The following is a 16,567-nucleotide window of genomic DNA, read 5'->3' as shown; positions in this document are numbered from 1 at the left end:
TTCCAGCATTTCTTATGACTAATTGATAGGATGCAAGTCATTGTGCACCAAGACCAGCTCGTGGGTCAGGCTTTCTGATTAGTCCAAGTGCATACATTTGCAAAATTTAGACATGCCTTTGCAAAACTTACCCTTGCCTGCCCCAGCTTCTGTCCCCTTTTTAGTTCCTTTCTGTCTCAGCAGGCAGCTTTCCATAGCATACAGCTATCTTTCCCCACTTTTTGAAATGATCACCCTTTCTAGGAAACCCATTGAAAGCTTCCTCAAATTCTTGCATTTCTTGTGCTCTGTCACGACCCTCTGCTGTTTGGGATGTGCGTGTGTCTGTGTCTGTGTAAACCTGAGAAGTTCTGATAGAAGTATCTCTTGATATTTCCACCAAAACTCAGGGTTGCAGAGACACCCCTCAAGCTTCATGACATCTTCAGGAAGGACAAAGTCCTCAAATGCAGGTAGTCATATGACGAGCCACTGAATATTTGAAACAGAGAACCAGTGGTCCAAAGGTAGGAGGGATAGTTGCCTTTTTGATTCTATTGCTTCATGTAAAGTTGGAGTTCTTTATGGCCAACATGGAATAATCAATTACATGTGCTGATGTGTATAATAGGAAAGGATGAGGAAACTAAAATTAAAATATTTCTTCATGACCTTCATAAAAAGCTCTTCCCACCTCCAAAGAATGTTTTAAGCTCCTATAGGGAAGGGATTGTTGGAGGATGGGATTGGGGAGGATCAGATGGTAGCTGCTATCTTATATTTGGGTGAAAATGGACCCAGTTCTGAAATGAATGTGAATGTTGACATTCACTTTTCCTCACCAAAGTGGAGAATTTCAGAGATTTTCTGAAAGAGGCAAGTATGACATGTTGTTGAGGCTATTTGCATGTAGACACTTACAAAGAGAGTGTGAAAACTGTTTCTGTGATATGTATTTCCTAGTTATTTTTTAAGAAGTAATTGACTTTTTAAAAGGTTTTTTAAAAGTTTATTTATTTTGAGAGAGGAAAAGAGAGGGGGCAGAGAGAGAGAGAGAGAGAGACCTTAGGCACAGGAGGAGCAGAGACAGAATCCCAAGCAGGTTCCCTCTGTCAGAGCAGAGCCAGATGCGAGGCTCGATCTCACAAACCGTGAGATCATGACCTGAGTCAAACTAAGAGTTGGACGCTTAACCAACTGAGCCACCCAGGCGCCCCGGAAGTAATTGATTTTAATGGGAAGAAGACTGTTATTTTTCAAGTAGCTATGTTTGGTGATAGAAGCTTGGTTTAAAAAAACAAAAGGAAGATGAGGGCCAACCGAGATGGTGTCTCAGGATGCTATGATACGTTCTGGACTCAGTGCTCTTGTCTACCTGATTTGCCTCATGTGTCTCTGACCCTTATTGCAGACTTCTCCCTGGCACCAGCATCAGTAATGGTCAGGAGGTTTGTCTTCTTTACGGGATCTCGGAACTGAATTGAGCCTCGGTGGTCATCTCATGAAACCCCTCCTGGGGAGGGAAGTTGACCAGAGCTGGACTGAGCCAGATCCACCATCCACTTCTTGCCTCTGTCCCAGGGTTGTGTGGTGACTTATAAAAGCATTGATCTTGGGCCCAGTTCCAGATTAATTTCTTACCGTTCCCAAAACTGACATCCTTTGCACAATGAATGAATGAATGAAACATTGATATTATGTATATATTATTATATATTTTGGAGCGAAGCTGGTGAGCCCTGAACAAGGATTTTATTTTACTCTTCTTTCGCAAAAAGAACACATTGTAGCATCACACTGTATGTTCTATCAACCTGCTTAATTGGGCTTGACAGTTAAGTTTTGGTTCTTAAACAGTTTTATAACCCTCCTAATTAAAATCCAGAGTATGGTGTTATGTCTCTTAAATTGATGGCTGTGACTTGTGGGGTTGATATGGACTAATTAATTTTCGACCCTGAATGAATTCTCTTTTCACCTTTGTTTCCTTCCCTGTAAAAAGTCCTTGAGGTCTAGGGAGGAGCTTTTAATGTGCCATGAAAATGCATCTTCTCAATTTAAGAAAATTCCTTTACTACTGAGTAATTGGACACATATAATACTTCTGCTGTTTACTGAAGTTCTTGATTAAAGCCTGGGGTTGAGATTTCTTTTAGGTACCAAATCTTCTGGCTTAATAGTTAATCTTTGATACATATGGTATTTCTTGTTTCTTGTTATTTTATTTTACTTTATTTTATGACTAGATTTCCCAATTTGGTATCTTGAGATCTTTCATGTCATATGTAAGAAATCATTACTATTTTTTATAGGATTGAAAAAAATTTTTTAATGTTTATTTCAGAGAGAGAGAGCAAGTAGGGGAGGGGCAGAGAGAGAGGGAGACACAGGGAGCCTGGCTCCAGGCTCCGAAAAAAGCCTGGCTCCAAGGCTCTGAGCCGGCAGCACAGAGCCCGACGCAGGGCTCGAACTCTCGAACGGTGAGATCATGACCTGACCTGAAGTCAGATGCTTAACCAACTGAACCACCCAGGAGCCCCAAGAAATCATTATTATTGACCAAGGGCCAAAAATTTGTTTCTTTAGCAAGAAGTACTTGAGAAAGAAATTAGCAAGAAATACTCATGCAGTAAGAGGTAAGTGGTTCACTGTGTGACTCATACTCCTTCTAATTTTCACAACTTCTCAAGTCATTATATCACTTTGCAGATAAGAAAGCTGAGGTTTGGGGACATTGAATGATTTGTCCTGTAGCATGGCTGATACAGGGTCATGACTGGATTCAAATCCACGAGTGTCTGTCTCAAGGCCGTGTGCAGCCAACCTGACCACGCTATTCCTGAAAGAGTATTTGCCCTTCCCATTGGGTCCCTCTTAAAGGGGAGATTAGGGGGTAAAGGGATGAACGTGATTCAGCAATGACAGCAGGAATATTGAGAACTCAGGTGAATCCTGAACTTTGTAATTCAGTGGCTGTCCATTTTTCTTAACCCCTCAAAAAGTACTTTGTGGAAGAAATTTCAGATTTACTTGCAAAGAAAATATCCTGGAGGAATCATCCTGAAAAATTACCAGAGGTAATTATAGGGTCTGAGTCTTGTAGGTAAATAGGTTTATGGTGGAGTGGTTTTAAGTCCATTTTATATTATAGTATGAGCAAAACAAATGGAGTTTTGAAAAAGAATTCTGTGTCCATATTATATGTGTTTTGGAAAAACTGGAAAACTTAGTGATAGTTCTTGCATTGAAAGCTCTTATGGGACTAGTTGCCCCTTGAATGGACCTGAGTTGAGCTGGAGCTGGGAGCTGTGGGGAAGCTTTCACAGGATAGCTGAGGTTGCTGTAGTAAAGTGGGGTGGGGGTGATACACTAGACCCCCCTCCAGTTCTAGGAGGGTTTGATGCCATCCTGCTGTTTGGGGTTCCTTCCAAGCACTGTACCTGCTGGAAACTTCTATGCCTTCTTTTGATCTCCTGTTAGAATAATTGAACCATTTTATTTCCTTTTCTGATTGTCTATTTAAATACTGGATGGGTTCAGGATAGAGGTTTGTATCTCTGTGGTGGGGAATTTGGGGATGGAAGAAGCTCTTGGGGAATAGAGCACTCAGTCTCGTTTTACCCCTCTCTTTCTTTAGAACACGGTAGGCTCCACTTGGCTGAGCTGTCGAGAAATTATTGCTTTGTATATGCACATTCACACAGACTTAGTTATTTATAATCCACTTAGGCTGTGAGGTTTTACATGATCAGAATTACCATGTCCAGGCTGTGTTTCAGATTACTGGGACAAGATAGATGGAGAGTAGTCACAGCTGCATATTAATATTATTTTGGATGTGTACACTATTTTTTATATTAGCTCTACCATGGGGAAGTGTTGTCTATGCCTTTTGCAATTCATTATCAAATTAATCTTCTCCAAATGGATGCACACGACATTACACATGCAAAATCTAGCCACGTGGTAAATGCTTCACAGCTCGTGTGTGTAGCAAGATGTAAATATAATTGGTGGATATGAATGTCACCCATTACATTTCTGGTTCCAGAAAGGCTGTACCAGTGCAGTGGAGCCATGAACATAACCAAAACGTCTGCTCTTCCCTGAGGTGGGTGAGTCTGGGTTCTCCTCTTTGGCTTTGATGAGAGTAATCGTTTTTGAAATGGGCAAATCCACAACCCAAAATAGTGTGAGAAAAATCTATATGTGGACTTTGCTTTTTCTAGCTAAATCCTGTGATCAAGACTTTAAATGGAAGACTGCCAAAATAGTGCACATCTCATCTGAAAACTATCCTTTCTCTTCCTCTTACTTTGAAATTATGAAACAAATATAACTGTATTATCACAGGTAGGAACATTGGAGGGGTAAAAGAGTCAGTCAGCCATAATTTCGCCTTGTTTAGGACAGAAGTAAATACCCTGTTGGGCACAGCTGCTCACAATGACAGGTGGGGGAGAGCTGGGGAAATGACTCCCAGCTGGTGTGGGTGTGGCCTGAGTACCTTGGGGACACCTGGAGGAGATAGCAGGGAGTAGGGAGAGTGGTCCAGACACTTCCCTCTACTCTCTCAGTCTGGGCTCTGAGCCTCTGGCATATATGGTAACTTTTTTCTGGGGTATCACCCCTTTCAGGGATCCAGTTCCTGCTGGCTCTGGGGACACTGTCTCCTCCCCTTGTCACTCCAGCCCTAGTGTGGAACTGCTTCTGACTGTTACTGGTTTCTGGGTGACTTACTGGGCCCAGTTTTGACCTTTAACCCTACAAGGTAAAGTCTCTTCTTTTGAGGCATCTAGGGTGACTTCTGTTCCCTGCCGGGACCTTGGTTAATAGAGGGGACTTTTGGGGGAAGGAAAGGACCATCCAGAAGAGAGATGATGTGATTCCCATAAAGAACATAGGTTTTGGCTCTTGAGAGAAGTTGATTTAGAGTTGATGCTTACATCTCTCTGTGTGTGCGGGGTGGGGGGGGGGATGTGTGGGTGTGTTATAGTGTGTAGTGTATATATGTGTGTGTATGCGACCTGTATATGTCTATCTAAAATGCTAAAAAAAAAAAAAAAAATGGCAGCTGCCTTCAGTTCAGGAAATATCTATTGGATGCTGTTTTGTGTCAGCCTCTTTGCTTAGCACTGGGGCAAGCTTGGAGGAGGGGTCTGCAAATAAGAATAAGGTAGTTGTGGACCCTAGTAGTGTGGATGGGATGGCTGAAGGGATTTACAAGTTTTAGAAATAGCTCGCTGTGCAGCATTTCAGCAGGGAGCACATATTAGTGTCTTTGTTTAACGATACTTCAGCTGAGGGGATTTTAAGGGGTTCTTCCTACCTCTCATCTTGAGGCAGTGTTTATAGCAGGAGAAGGAAGGAAGGACACCATGTGCATCAGAAGCATGGAGGTGGACCTGTCTGCAAGCGCACAGTTGCCCTTTCTGTTGGGGACTTGAAACGTTTGCAGATGCATTAGATTTTCAGAAGGTTTGTCCCCTGCAGGCCCTAAACCCTCAGCTTTGTAAGCCGAGTGGCTCAGGAGAGGCTAGGCCATTATCTGCCTCTCCTGCTGGTTTGTGTGGGAGACCTTTCTCTCCTAAAAAGAAAATCTTGGCCTCTGAAAGGCATTCAGCTTGATTGGTAAGGAGTCCTGCTGGGCCATTTGTTCAAGGTTAAAATTCTTACTTCCACTTAATGGGTAGCCTTTTATATTGAGAAAGCCTACCTTGCAAGCTAAAATTAGGCTCATCTGGGATCAAGCCCTTAAACTAGGGTTGCAGCTTTCCCAAAAACATGCTTCAAAAGGCCTTATCGGCATTTTTGGTATCCTAATTTAGGGCTTAGTGAGAAATATTTCAGTAACAGGCTCGTGGATGACTAAAACCACTTCATAGACTTTCACAGCCAGGTCATAATCCCCTACCTAATACTTCATGACTTTCTCCTTCAGATCACCAAGAGATTTCAAAATCCTCATATCCCCTCTATTCTCACTTTGTGTCCCTCATGCCCCCCTCGACTGACCAGTCAAGTGTCCTTTCCTCAGGGGCTTATCCACCCATGGACGCTGTTGATGGTCAACCTCTGAAAACCCTTCCCTCAACCACTAAGGTACTAAACCTTCCAGCTCTCATTTGTCCACTCACATGGTTCCTTTTGTTTTCTCCCTGACTCTTCCATCTTTGCTCACCTCTTAAGCATAGGCGTTGCCCAAGGTCCTTCTTCATTCTTCTTGACATGGAGAACTATCTCTCCATGTCCCTGGACCTGACTCTTGGGGGGCAAGTCCCAGGGCCCTCCCTAAGCTTAGTGATTGTCCTGAGGCTCAGCACTAGTTGGAAGCCTGTCTCCCCAAAACTTGCCTTGTTTTAACATAGGATGTTCTCTTCTGCTTACCTGGTGAAATCCTACCCAACTGGAAATAGAACTAGGCTCCCTGGTGAAATCTTCTCTGTTGCCTCCCAGCCAAACTAGACAGACTGCCCAGCAAACTTATTGTGTCTTCCTAGGGGTTGAGCAATGGCCAACCTCTTGAGGCGAGAGAGTGTTATTGCAGGAATGTGACACATGGGTGGCATGGCATGAAATAATCCCATGAATCCTGCCTATGTGTCTGTCTCCCCCAGCAAATATGAGCTGAGGGGCAGGGATTGTTGTGTTCACTTCAGCCCTGCAACCCTGCCCACACCGCAGCCCTCGGTAATGAGTGTGTAGAGCTAAAATGAAGGCAGGTGTGAGCATGACCCGGGAAATTGTCTGACAATGGAGGGGGCAGTTTCTTAGCCTTGCCTCCTGGATGAACAGAGGCAGGAATGGTAGGGATTGAGGGTGGGGGACCTCTGACTGTGGTTGAGGTGGATTTATTTCCAGACTGCTTTAACCAGGTTCCATTTTGTAGGTGAAAAATCAAGGCCAAGCATCTTTGTTTTTTGTTTTGTTTTTTTAAGTTTATTTTGAGAGGGAGAGAGGGAGAGCGAGCAAGCCCAAGCAAGGGAGAGGCAGAGAGTGAGAGAGTCGCGGAGCCTGACATGGGACTCGATTCCATGAACTGCGAGATCATGGCCTGAGCTGAAATCAAGAGATGCTTAACTGACTGAGCCACCCAGGTGCCCCTAGGGCAAGCATCTTTGTAAAGTTATCCCCAAATATCTGTACTTGTGCTTTGTGATCATTTCCTTCTTGATTCTTCTCACCCAAGCCATGCTGAAAAAAAGTCCAAGGGCAAGTAGGTGATTTTCCCTCCCCCACCCTCCATCTGGCCCCTCATTCTGCATGCTCAGGAACCCTATGTTGCCCCTTTTTCTCCCCACATTCCCACATGTTTGGGCTGCCTTTCTTGGCAAGTGGTTCCTGCCTCTTTGTCTCTACTATGCACTCTAATTGCTGTGAGGTACCTTTGAGCGTATTAGAAAAATAAAAGTCTTTCCTGAGTGTGGATATGCTTCTCTCATCAGGGTGCTCAGCTTGGCTGGCCCACTGGCCTGGGTTTCTGCTCTCAGTGACAGGAAGCCCTTGGGCAGTGAACAGCCTGCACAGCTGTATGTGGGGCTTTGTATCACATGTAGCCATCATGCAATCAGCTGGGAAACCTGCAAGCATATCAGCTCCCACTAACGAGTTTACCCTCCCATTTGGTTTTCAGATAATTTCTTCATCTAAATAGGTGTTTTCTGATTGCAAATTAGTTTTTTTATATGTTTTTTATTATTTTATTTTATTTTTTATTTTTTAAATTTTTTTCTGGGAGCAAATTTGAAGAACAAAAGTCCTTGGCAGGTAGTAAATAATTCTGGAGAAGGTGATGTTTGAACACACCTCCCCCGGTCTCTGGTACAGCCTGCACTGGCTGTGTTTTGCTGTCTTCATGCTTGGCTGTTTTTCTTTTTCTGTAAACATACCATGTACAGATCTTATTTATCTTTATTGTATTCACCTACTTGGTTTCCTAAGTTACCAGGATCTGCTCCTTCTTTACTGTTTGGCAATATGGGTTTTATTTCTCAATCCTAATTGCTCCCTTGGTTTACCAGTGTTTTCATAGTGGTTTTGAAAATTTTACTCGAAACCCTTAGAAATGTAATTAAAGATACAAACTGCTGAGCGTTAGCTAGAGGCTCTGGCCTGAAGGCCGTGTAACGGTTGCTGGCTGTCTCAGCAAGCTCTGCTCTGTGGGTCCTTCTCCAGGTTTACAGAGGGTCCTTCAGTCCCTGGGAGCTCTAATAATAGAGGCAGATCTGCACCTGCTGTCCCAAGAATAATGACCAAATTCCAGCCAAACGGCATTGGAAGTTTTGCAGAATGAAGGGACACGAGCCTTAAAGCACTGAATTAAACAAACTAAAACTCTGTCTAAAATTTATGTCATCTGGACTCCTCCGGTTAATTGAATTATGCCTTTAATGCCATTTTATCGTTTGAATTGAATTTACCTTTATCCTCGTATTCAACACTTAAAACAGCACAAAAATCTCAGAATTAATTTATCCAGATACTGTCGAGAACTGCGAATTGGCCTTTATCTCTTGAAAGCAGGGCTTCACAACCTTGGTACTTTGGATACTTGGGGCTAGATCATTTTTGTGGAGGGGGTTTTCCTGTGCATTATAGGGTATTGAGCAACAGCCCTGGCCTCTACTCACAAGATGCCTGGAGTATCTGCCCCCTTCCTCAGCTGTGACGACAAACAGTGGTCCCCAGAGGTTGCTAAATGTCCCCCGGGGGGCCAACATGCCCCCAGTTGAGAAGCAGTGGGTTTACACTTTTCTCATACAGCTTGAATGTCACTGTCTAGACTGAGTTCCTTCAGTCCATCAGTTTTTAAATTTGACCTGTATTTCATACTAGACTGTGGAAACATCCTCATCATTTTGGTTTTCCCAGTTGGTAGATTGCACACAATAAAAATCTGTGCTGAAGAGAAATGACTGGTCTTCATGTGCCTTTGTGGCTGGCTGTCTTTTTGTGGTGTGCAATGATAATGTGCAGGGAAGCCTAAAGTCTCTGTTTCCTCTGACCATGTAAATAAGCCCCATATTGTTCTCTCCTGTATACATGCACAGCTTGCTCAGCAGGTCCACAGAGTGTGGAAGGCCCCTTGATGGTCAACCCAGTGGCTTCATCTGTGGGTCATAGATGTCTCCGGCATGTTGAATCTTTGCAGATTCAGCACTGTGTTTTACATCTGGGTAATTGTGAATATTTAAAAGGGAAAGCATACAAATAGCACGTAAATGTCCTATGAAGTCTCCTCCAGTATAGCATTTTTATTAGCTCTCTTATATGAAGAATATTGGCTTTTTACGGAACTGTAGACACTTCCCTGCACAGGTCATGAGCAGGAACACATTTCAGATCATTATGCACTTAGGGGCCTGTAATAAGCACGTGGTCTTCTGAGCTCCGAGCTTGGGCTGATAGGACAGCAAGACGCACTAGGAGGGCACGTGACTTAACGTCAGGAGAGCAGGACTGTGGCACGTGTTGATGCAGTCTCCATGAAGTTGTTTCCCTGTCTGGAGCCCAGTGCTTTTTCTGTTAAATAGAGATATAGTACTAGATAGACCACCTCTGAGGACTCTTCTAGCTTAAGTGAAAATGTATGATTTTAATTAAAGTGATAATGAGCTTGGAGTTTTCAAATTACATTGAGTCAGAAAGGTGTCTTTTTCTAAGAGGAAGGATAGTGGTAGGAGCTTAAACGTTATATTTATTCCATCAGTGAAACTTTCAACCGATGGATGTAATTAATGTTGCCATGGAGAATTTGTGGACTGAGAATCACAGCTGCCTTTGTGTCTTCTTCATTTACAGCCTTAGAAGCGAACTTCACTGGAAAATATGTGTGCATGTGTCTGGAAGCTGAGGGTGAGGGTGGCCGTATTTTCCCCTCTCTGCAAATTCGGAGACCTGGGTGCTAGTTTTAGCTGTGCTATGTGATTTTGGGCAAGCCGCTCCATGTCTCAGGGCTCAGCTGTCACCCTAATGTGAGGAATTGGGCTTTGGTCTTGTGCAGAAAAGGTGTGCACATAGCACATGTGCCTGTTTGTCCTTAGAAAAGCCTGCTTGCAAGGTTTGTCTTTGGGTGGCATGTTGGGCACCTGGCAAATAAACACTTTTCTACACTGATTTTAAACTTTCTCTCAGCGGTAAGAGAGGCTCACTGAGCCTGAACGTTCTGTGCAAGCAGTGTAGTTTATGCTGAACACCTGTGTGCCTTCTGGGACTCTGGAATTTTGGTATGTGCTAGACAGAAGGTTCTTACGTGGTGAGCCCCTGAGAAAATCCCTGGGTGCTGACTCTAACAAGCTTTCCTGGTAGACGACACTTTGCACGTGTTGTCACAACTTGGTGGGGGAATTAAACACACCCTTCCTGAATTCTCTGGGAGAGGCCTCTTGGAATCTTCTGCCTTGTCTTCTCTGCATTTTACTTCATGCACTTTTTCCCTCCCCTGATTTGGCTTTGTATCCTTTTGCTGTAATAAATCTCAGCCATGGGTAGAATTACATGTTGAATCCTGTGAGCCCTTCTGGTGAATCACCAAACCTGGGGTCTTGAGGACCTCTGGTAAAAATATTCTAAAACTCTCTAAAAATCTATAAAGTAGAATTCTTGGGATTTTTTTTTCCTGAATAAAAATTACTTCCGTATCTTAGGCTTTTTTCCCCTTCTTACCTTGGTAGTGAGACAAGGTCATGGTAGAGAGTGAGCTGGCAGAAATCCCCCTGTTCTGTGGTCAAGCCATAGCTTGGTTGGCCATTAGAAGTGTGCTTTCGACTGTAAGAAAATAAATACAAGTGAGAAAAGGTCAGTGCAAAGTGAGACGGTAACCAGGCAATATCATTTTAGCCATTATCCTATTAGTTCTATATTTTACCCATTGTGTGTCCTTCTATGTTGTTGAATTGAATATAATTGGAGTCTTAAGACTGAGGCTATTTATAATTTGAGAGGAGCTTATTGTTTGAAGAAATCCTCCTGTGAATTGATTCCTAATTTATCTTTGAAGTGAAGCCAAATTGAGTGGGGGAGGAGTGTGAGCCTTAGCATTGAGTGATCTGATTGAAAGAGGCGTACGTATGTTGTAGCAGTCAAGAGTGTTCCAGACACAGACAATAGAAAGCCCTCTTATTAGTTTAAGCAAAATAAATGAGAACATATTACAGAATGCATTTGGCTGGATCCATGGCCTCAAGTGATATTGTCAGAATTCTGTTTGTTTCCTTCTTTCCTGCCTCCTTCCTTTTCTGTCCTCTCACCTTTCTTCTGTGTCAGCTCTTCATTCTCAGGCCAGCTCTCCAATATGTGGTGGCCTTGCATTGTCCCTGAAGGCAAGGTACCCCTCCTGGGAAGGAAAGGAGTCCAAAAAAGAAAAGAGGATTTCTTTTACCAAAAGAAAAAAGAAAGCAGAATGAGCAAAAACAGCTATCTAGTGTATATGTCTGTGTGGATCCCAGGAAAAGTTTCCATGGTATCCACAAAGTTGAGTGTTGTGGGTCCCATTGATTGGTGGTAGCTGATGGACATCTTTGAGGACCATCTCTGAGTATGGAACCAGAATATGGCCTTACTTTGCTGATGGGCAGTAACTGTATCAGAGGCTTGATCTGGGCTAGGGACTGGGGATGCCACTGTGGTTAGAGCACTAGTCCTACCTACAAAGGATGGTATGCAGTGTGAAGACCATCCCCCTTATTGATATGGATAGGAAGTCTTCATTTATATAAGTGTTTTTCAAGTGTTCTTTTTAAATGAATCCATGCAGTTAAATTTTGACAGATCCCCCTTTTAAAAAATTTAAATTTAAGTTAGTTAACATATAGTGTAGTTTTGGTTTCAGGAGTAGAATTTAGTGATTCATCACTTACATGTAATACCCCGCGCTCATCCCAACAAGTGCCCTCCTTAATGCACGTCACCCATTTAGCCCATCCCTCCCCACCTCTCCTCCAGGAACCCTCAGTTTGTTCTCTGTGTTTAAGAGTCTCTATGGTTTGCCTCCCTCTCTGTTTTTATCTTATTTTTCCTTCCCTTCCCCTATGTTCATCTGTTGTGTTTCTCAAATTCCACATATGAGTGAAATCATAAGATATTTTTCTTTCTCTGACTGCCTTATTTCGTTTAGCATAATACCCTCCAGTTCCATCCACCTTGTTGGAAATGGCAGGATTTCATTCTTTTTGATTGCCAGTATTCCACTGTATATGACACACCGTCTTTATCCATTCATCAGTTGATGGACATTTGGGCTCTTTCCATACTTTGCCTATTGTTGATAGCACTGCTATAAACATTGGGTCCATGTGCTCCTTCAAATCAGCATTTTTGTATCCTTTGGAAAAATACCTAGTAGTGCAATTGCTGGGTCATAAGGTAGTTCTATTCTTAATTTTTTGAAGAATGTCCATACTGTGCCATCCATACAGCCTAAGTGGCTGCACCAGTTTGCATTGCCACCAACAGTGTAAGAGGGTTCCCCTTGCTCTACATCCTAACCAACATCTATTGTTTCCTGTGTGGTTAATTTTAGCCATTGTGACAGGTGCTAGGTGGTATCTCATCATGGTTTTGATTTGTATTTCCCTGATGATGAGTGATGTTGAGCATCTTTTTTCATGTGTCTGTTAGCCATCTGGAGGTCTTCTTTGGAAAAGTGTTATTTATGGAGAGACCTCTAATTTTTAACAGAGGTGAGAAGGAAGTTGCTCTAATTGAAATGAGGGTGTGTGTGTGTGTCAGAGAGAGAGAGAGAGAGAGAGAGAGAGAGAGAGAGAAGAAATCACTGTGTGATCCCTCAGGGCTTAAACCTATAGTGTTCTGAGAAATTATTTTGAAGAACTCTGTGTTGGATGGGCCAACCATGCCAGAGAGTTTTGAAATGTTTACTTCACTGTCCTGATGCCTAGTTATGAGTTATTTGTCAGCACTGAGTAGAAATAAAGTTGATCCTATCCAGGGAAGAATTATTGTCATAGGATCAAGAAAAAGCTTGATTTCTTACTCTTATTTTCTTTTGGGGGCATCAGCACTGATTCATCTTTGATTTATAGCTCAGTATCACTGGGAGATTGTCCCCATTCATGTAAAATGCCAAAAACACAGCTTTCCATCTATAACATCCTATCGGAGCTCAGTTCAGGTTATTTGTATCAGGGTAACTAGCTGCTCTATGGGTCTTTGGCTTAGTGACATCGTGGTGTCTCTGTAAATCACTTTAGAGGGGCTGTATCTTCCATGTTTCTTCATGTGACTCATCCCTAGCCTTCTCTTGTGAAGTTGTATTGATTGTATGATGGATCTGATGATGTCTTTATTTGCTGTTGTATATTCTTCTCCCTTCAGAATGCTCACATGGCACCTGTTATGGCTAATGCATTTGTTGACTTAGAACCTAGCCTTAAAATTTCTTCGCTTTTGTTCTTGTTTCTATCATTTTGTAGGCCATAACAACTCATGCTCAAGGTTAATGAAAGCTGGTGATACTTTATTGGAATGTAACAGACCTTGGTTATCCCAAAATACATCAGTTAACACAAGCTTTCCTATTTGTTGAGTAAATTACCGTATTCTATTACAAATCTTATTTGGGTCTAGTTTTATTATTTTAAGTGATGAGAATGCTAAGGTTTTGCAATTAACTACTTCAGGTATGACAGCAGTGTTTAAAAAAGAGAACCTAGAAGTTTTCCGGCCCTAACAAATGAGGCAGTGTAGTTGAGTACCTGACCCACAAAACCAGTGCAAGATAAGTTTCCTGACCTTTGTGTCTACCCAGTGAATGTCCAGGACAGTTGTGTCTTCGAGAATATTCACATTTGTTCCTCCTCCTCTTGAGTCTCCATTAGTGTCATACTCAGCTGGAAAGAAAACAGTTTGCTGCAAATGGAGAAAGGTGCTATTTGGGGGGCTTTGATTTTGGGAGATCTCTTATTTTATTTTGTGGGTGTTGACAAATAGTAGATATATTTGATCTCTCACTGGAGAGCAGGCCCAGGTAGTCTCAAATGCCAGTCACTGCTCAAATCCCTGTGCAAGTCCTTTTTGGCTAAATCCAGTTTAAGTCCAAGACAGCAAGCAACCACATAATAACTCATCCACAGCGGCCATGTCACAAGGCATTAGGCTTCTTTCTTTGGTTGTGGCACATGAACCTCTATCTCCACTTTGAGAATACATGAAGGCACATGCACAGAGTAAGAAAACCAAAGCACACAAAAGGATATGCAGTGGAATGAAGGCGTCCTTCCCACATCCACTGCCAGTCACTCCTGAGGCGATCGCCATCCACAGGCTGTTACATAACTTCTCTGACATTTTATCTGCATACGTGTGTTCTTAATTATGTGTACACACGCACGCACATACACACACACACACACACTTTAATAATCACTCTATTAATTGACTTCCTTTCATCACTCATTACATTTTGCATCATTACAAATCTTTTGAAGAGCTTATGGTATCATTCCATAGTATGAATGTACAATGACTTATTAAATTACTCTCTTATGAATGGCTATGTGGTTAATGATTTGCTGTTATGCATTTGTAATAAACATTTTTGTGTGTATTCTTTCTGCACCTGTGCCAGTACAAGTATAGAATACATTTCTCAAAGTAGAACTGCTGGGTTCACTGGATCTGTGTTATAAATTTTGCTAAACATTTCTAAGTGTCCCTCCAAAGAGGCTTTCCCATTGGCACTGCAGGAGAGAATTTGTATCCCCATACCCTCACCAACCCTTGGCACTTAAAAAGTTCTTTTATTCTTGCCATTCTGACAGATGAAATAAAACTGATGTTTTCTTTTATCCAATTTTGCCATCTTAAGTTTATTGGCTGTTTAAAGTCTTTTTGTGAAATTGCTAGTTCTTATCCTTTAGGCTCTTGGGGTATTTTTATTTTATTTTATTTTATTTTATTTTATTTTATTTTATTTTATTCTATTCTATTTTAATTTAATTTAATTTTTTGAAAGAGTATGTGTACATGAATGGGAGAAGGGCAAAGAGAGAATGTTAAGTAGGTTCTATGCTGGGCACGGAGCCCAACATGGGGATCCAACTCAGGACTGTGAGATCATGACCTGAGTTGAAATCAAGAGTTGGCCACTCAACTAACTGAGCCACCCAGCACCCCCTCTTGCTTTTTTTAAATGCTGATTTGTAAGTGTTCCTTTCTTAAGAACTAAAGTATAATACACGTACAGAAGAATGCACAGATCAAAATGAGAGTTTGATGAATTTTCACAAAATGAATGTACCTGTGTAATGACCACTCACACTTACTCATCTTTTTACTTGAGAAGACCTTCTTCTGTCCCCTCCCACTCACTACTCCCTATGCCAGAGGTAATCACATCTTGAATTCTACCACCATACGTTGCTTTGCCTGTTTTTTGAATGTTATACAAACAGAACCATAAATAGATCATCTGCTCAGTGAATGCTTTATTTTCCTTCCTTTCTCCTTGTCATTATTTGTCGGGATTCATACATGTAATTACAAGTAGCTGTATTTCATTTATTGTCACAATTGTCCACTATTCCATAGAATGAATATACCACCAGTTTATCCATTCTACGGTTGAACATTTGGATTGTTTCCAGTTTGACAATTAGGAAATGTGCTGTGTTAACTATGCTGCTGTGAATGGTTTTGTAAGTGTCTTTTCATATCCATATATATATATTTCTTTTGGGTATATATCTAGGAGTGGAATGGCTGCATCGTAGAGTGAGATAATTTTTTATAGATACTGGCAGCCAGTTTTCTAAAGCATTCATACCAATTTACATTTCCACCAGCAGTGTTTAAGAGTTCCAGTTGGAACACATCCTTGCTAGCATTTGAAATGGTCAGCCATTTTTCTTCTGTAGGGGTATCTCTTTGTGATTTTAATTTTCTTTTCCCTGGTTGCTAACGAAGTTGAGCATATTTTCATGTGTTTATTCATTATTTGTATATCATTTTTTTTTTCATAAGAAGCCTGTTAAATCTTTTGCCCATTTTCCTTTTGGGTTGTTTTTCTTTTATTGATTTGTAAGGCTTCTTTATGTATTCTGGATACAGTCCATTGTTAGTTACTAGTATGTAAATATCTTCTTCCACTCTGTGGCTTGCTGTTTTGCTCTTTTAATGGGATCTTATAATGTAGTTTAATTTACTGATCTTTACCTTTATGATTAATGTGTTTATGTCCTGTTTAAGAAATCTTGTTCTTCCCCCAAAGGTATGAAAATGTTCTCCTGTGTTATGAAATTCATGTCTCAAATAGATATCTACTGTATTATTTTGTACTTATCATATATACCCACAGAACGTCTCCAGTTGTTTTTTGTGTATGGTGAGGTAGAGTCAATGTCTCAGTACCATTTATTGAAAAGACCTTTCTTGTCCCCAGTATACTTCAGCAGTGCCTTTGTTATAAATCAAGTGACCACATATATGTGGATCTTATTTTGTTCTGTGGTCTTTTGGTTTATCCTTTTGCCAATACTGTTCTGTCTCAATTAGCAGAAGATTTTGAAATAAATCTTGATATCTGGTCATGACTGTCTTCCAGGTTTTTTGGTTGTTGAGTATTATCTTAGCT

The 16,567-nt window shown here is 41.6% G+C and overlaps 1 protein-coding gene across 1 annotated transcript in view; it reads left to right on the top strand.

Annotated features, from left to right (window-relative positions):
• Positions 1-16,567, top strand: part of TMEM163 (transmembrane protein 163) — a 238,859-nt gene that overhangs the window by 106,313 nt on the left and 115,979 nt on the right. The gene's annotated exons all lie outside the window — the stretch shown is intronic.

Source organism: Panthera leo, chromosome C1, assembly GCF_018350215.1.
Source record: "Panthera leo isolate Ple1 chromosome C1, P.leo_Ple1_pat1.1, whole genome shotgun sequence".
Lineage (NCBI taxonomy): Eukaryota > Metazoa > Chordata > Mammalia > Carnivora > Felidae > Panthera > Panthera leo.
The sequence above is the reverse complement of the archived record's forward strand: the minus strand, read 5'-3'. Positions and strand labels throughout refer to the sequence as shown.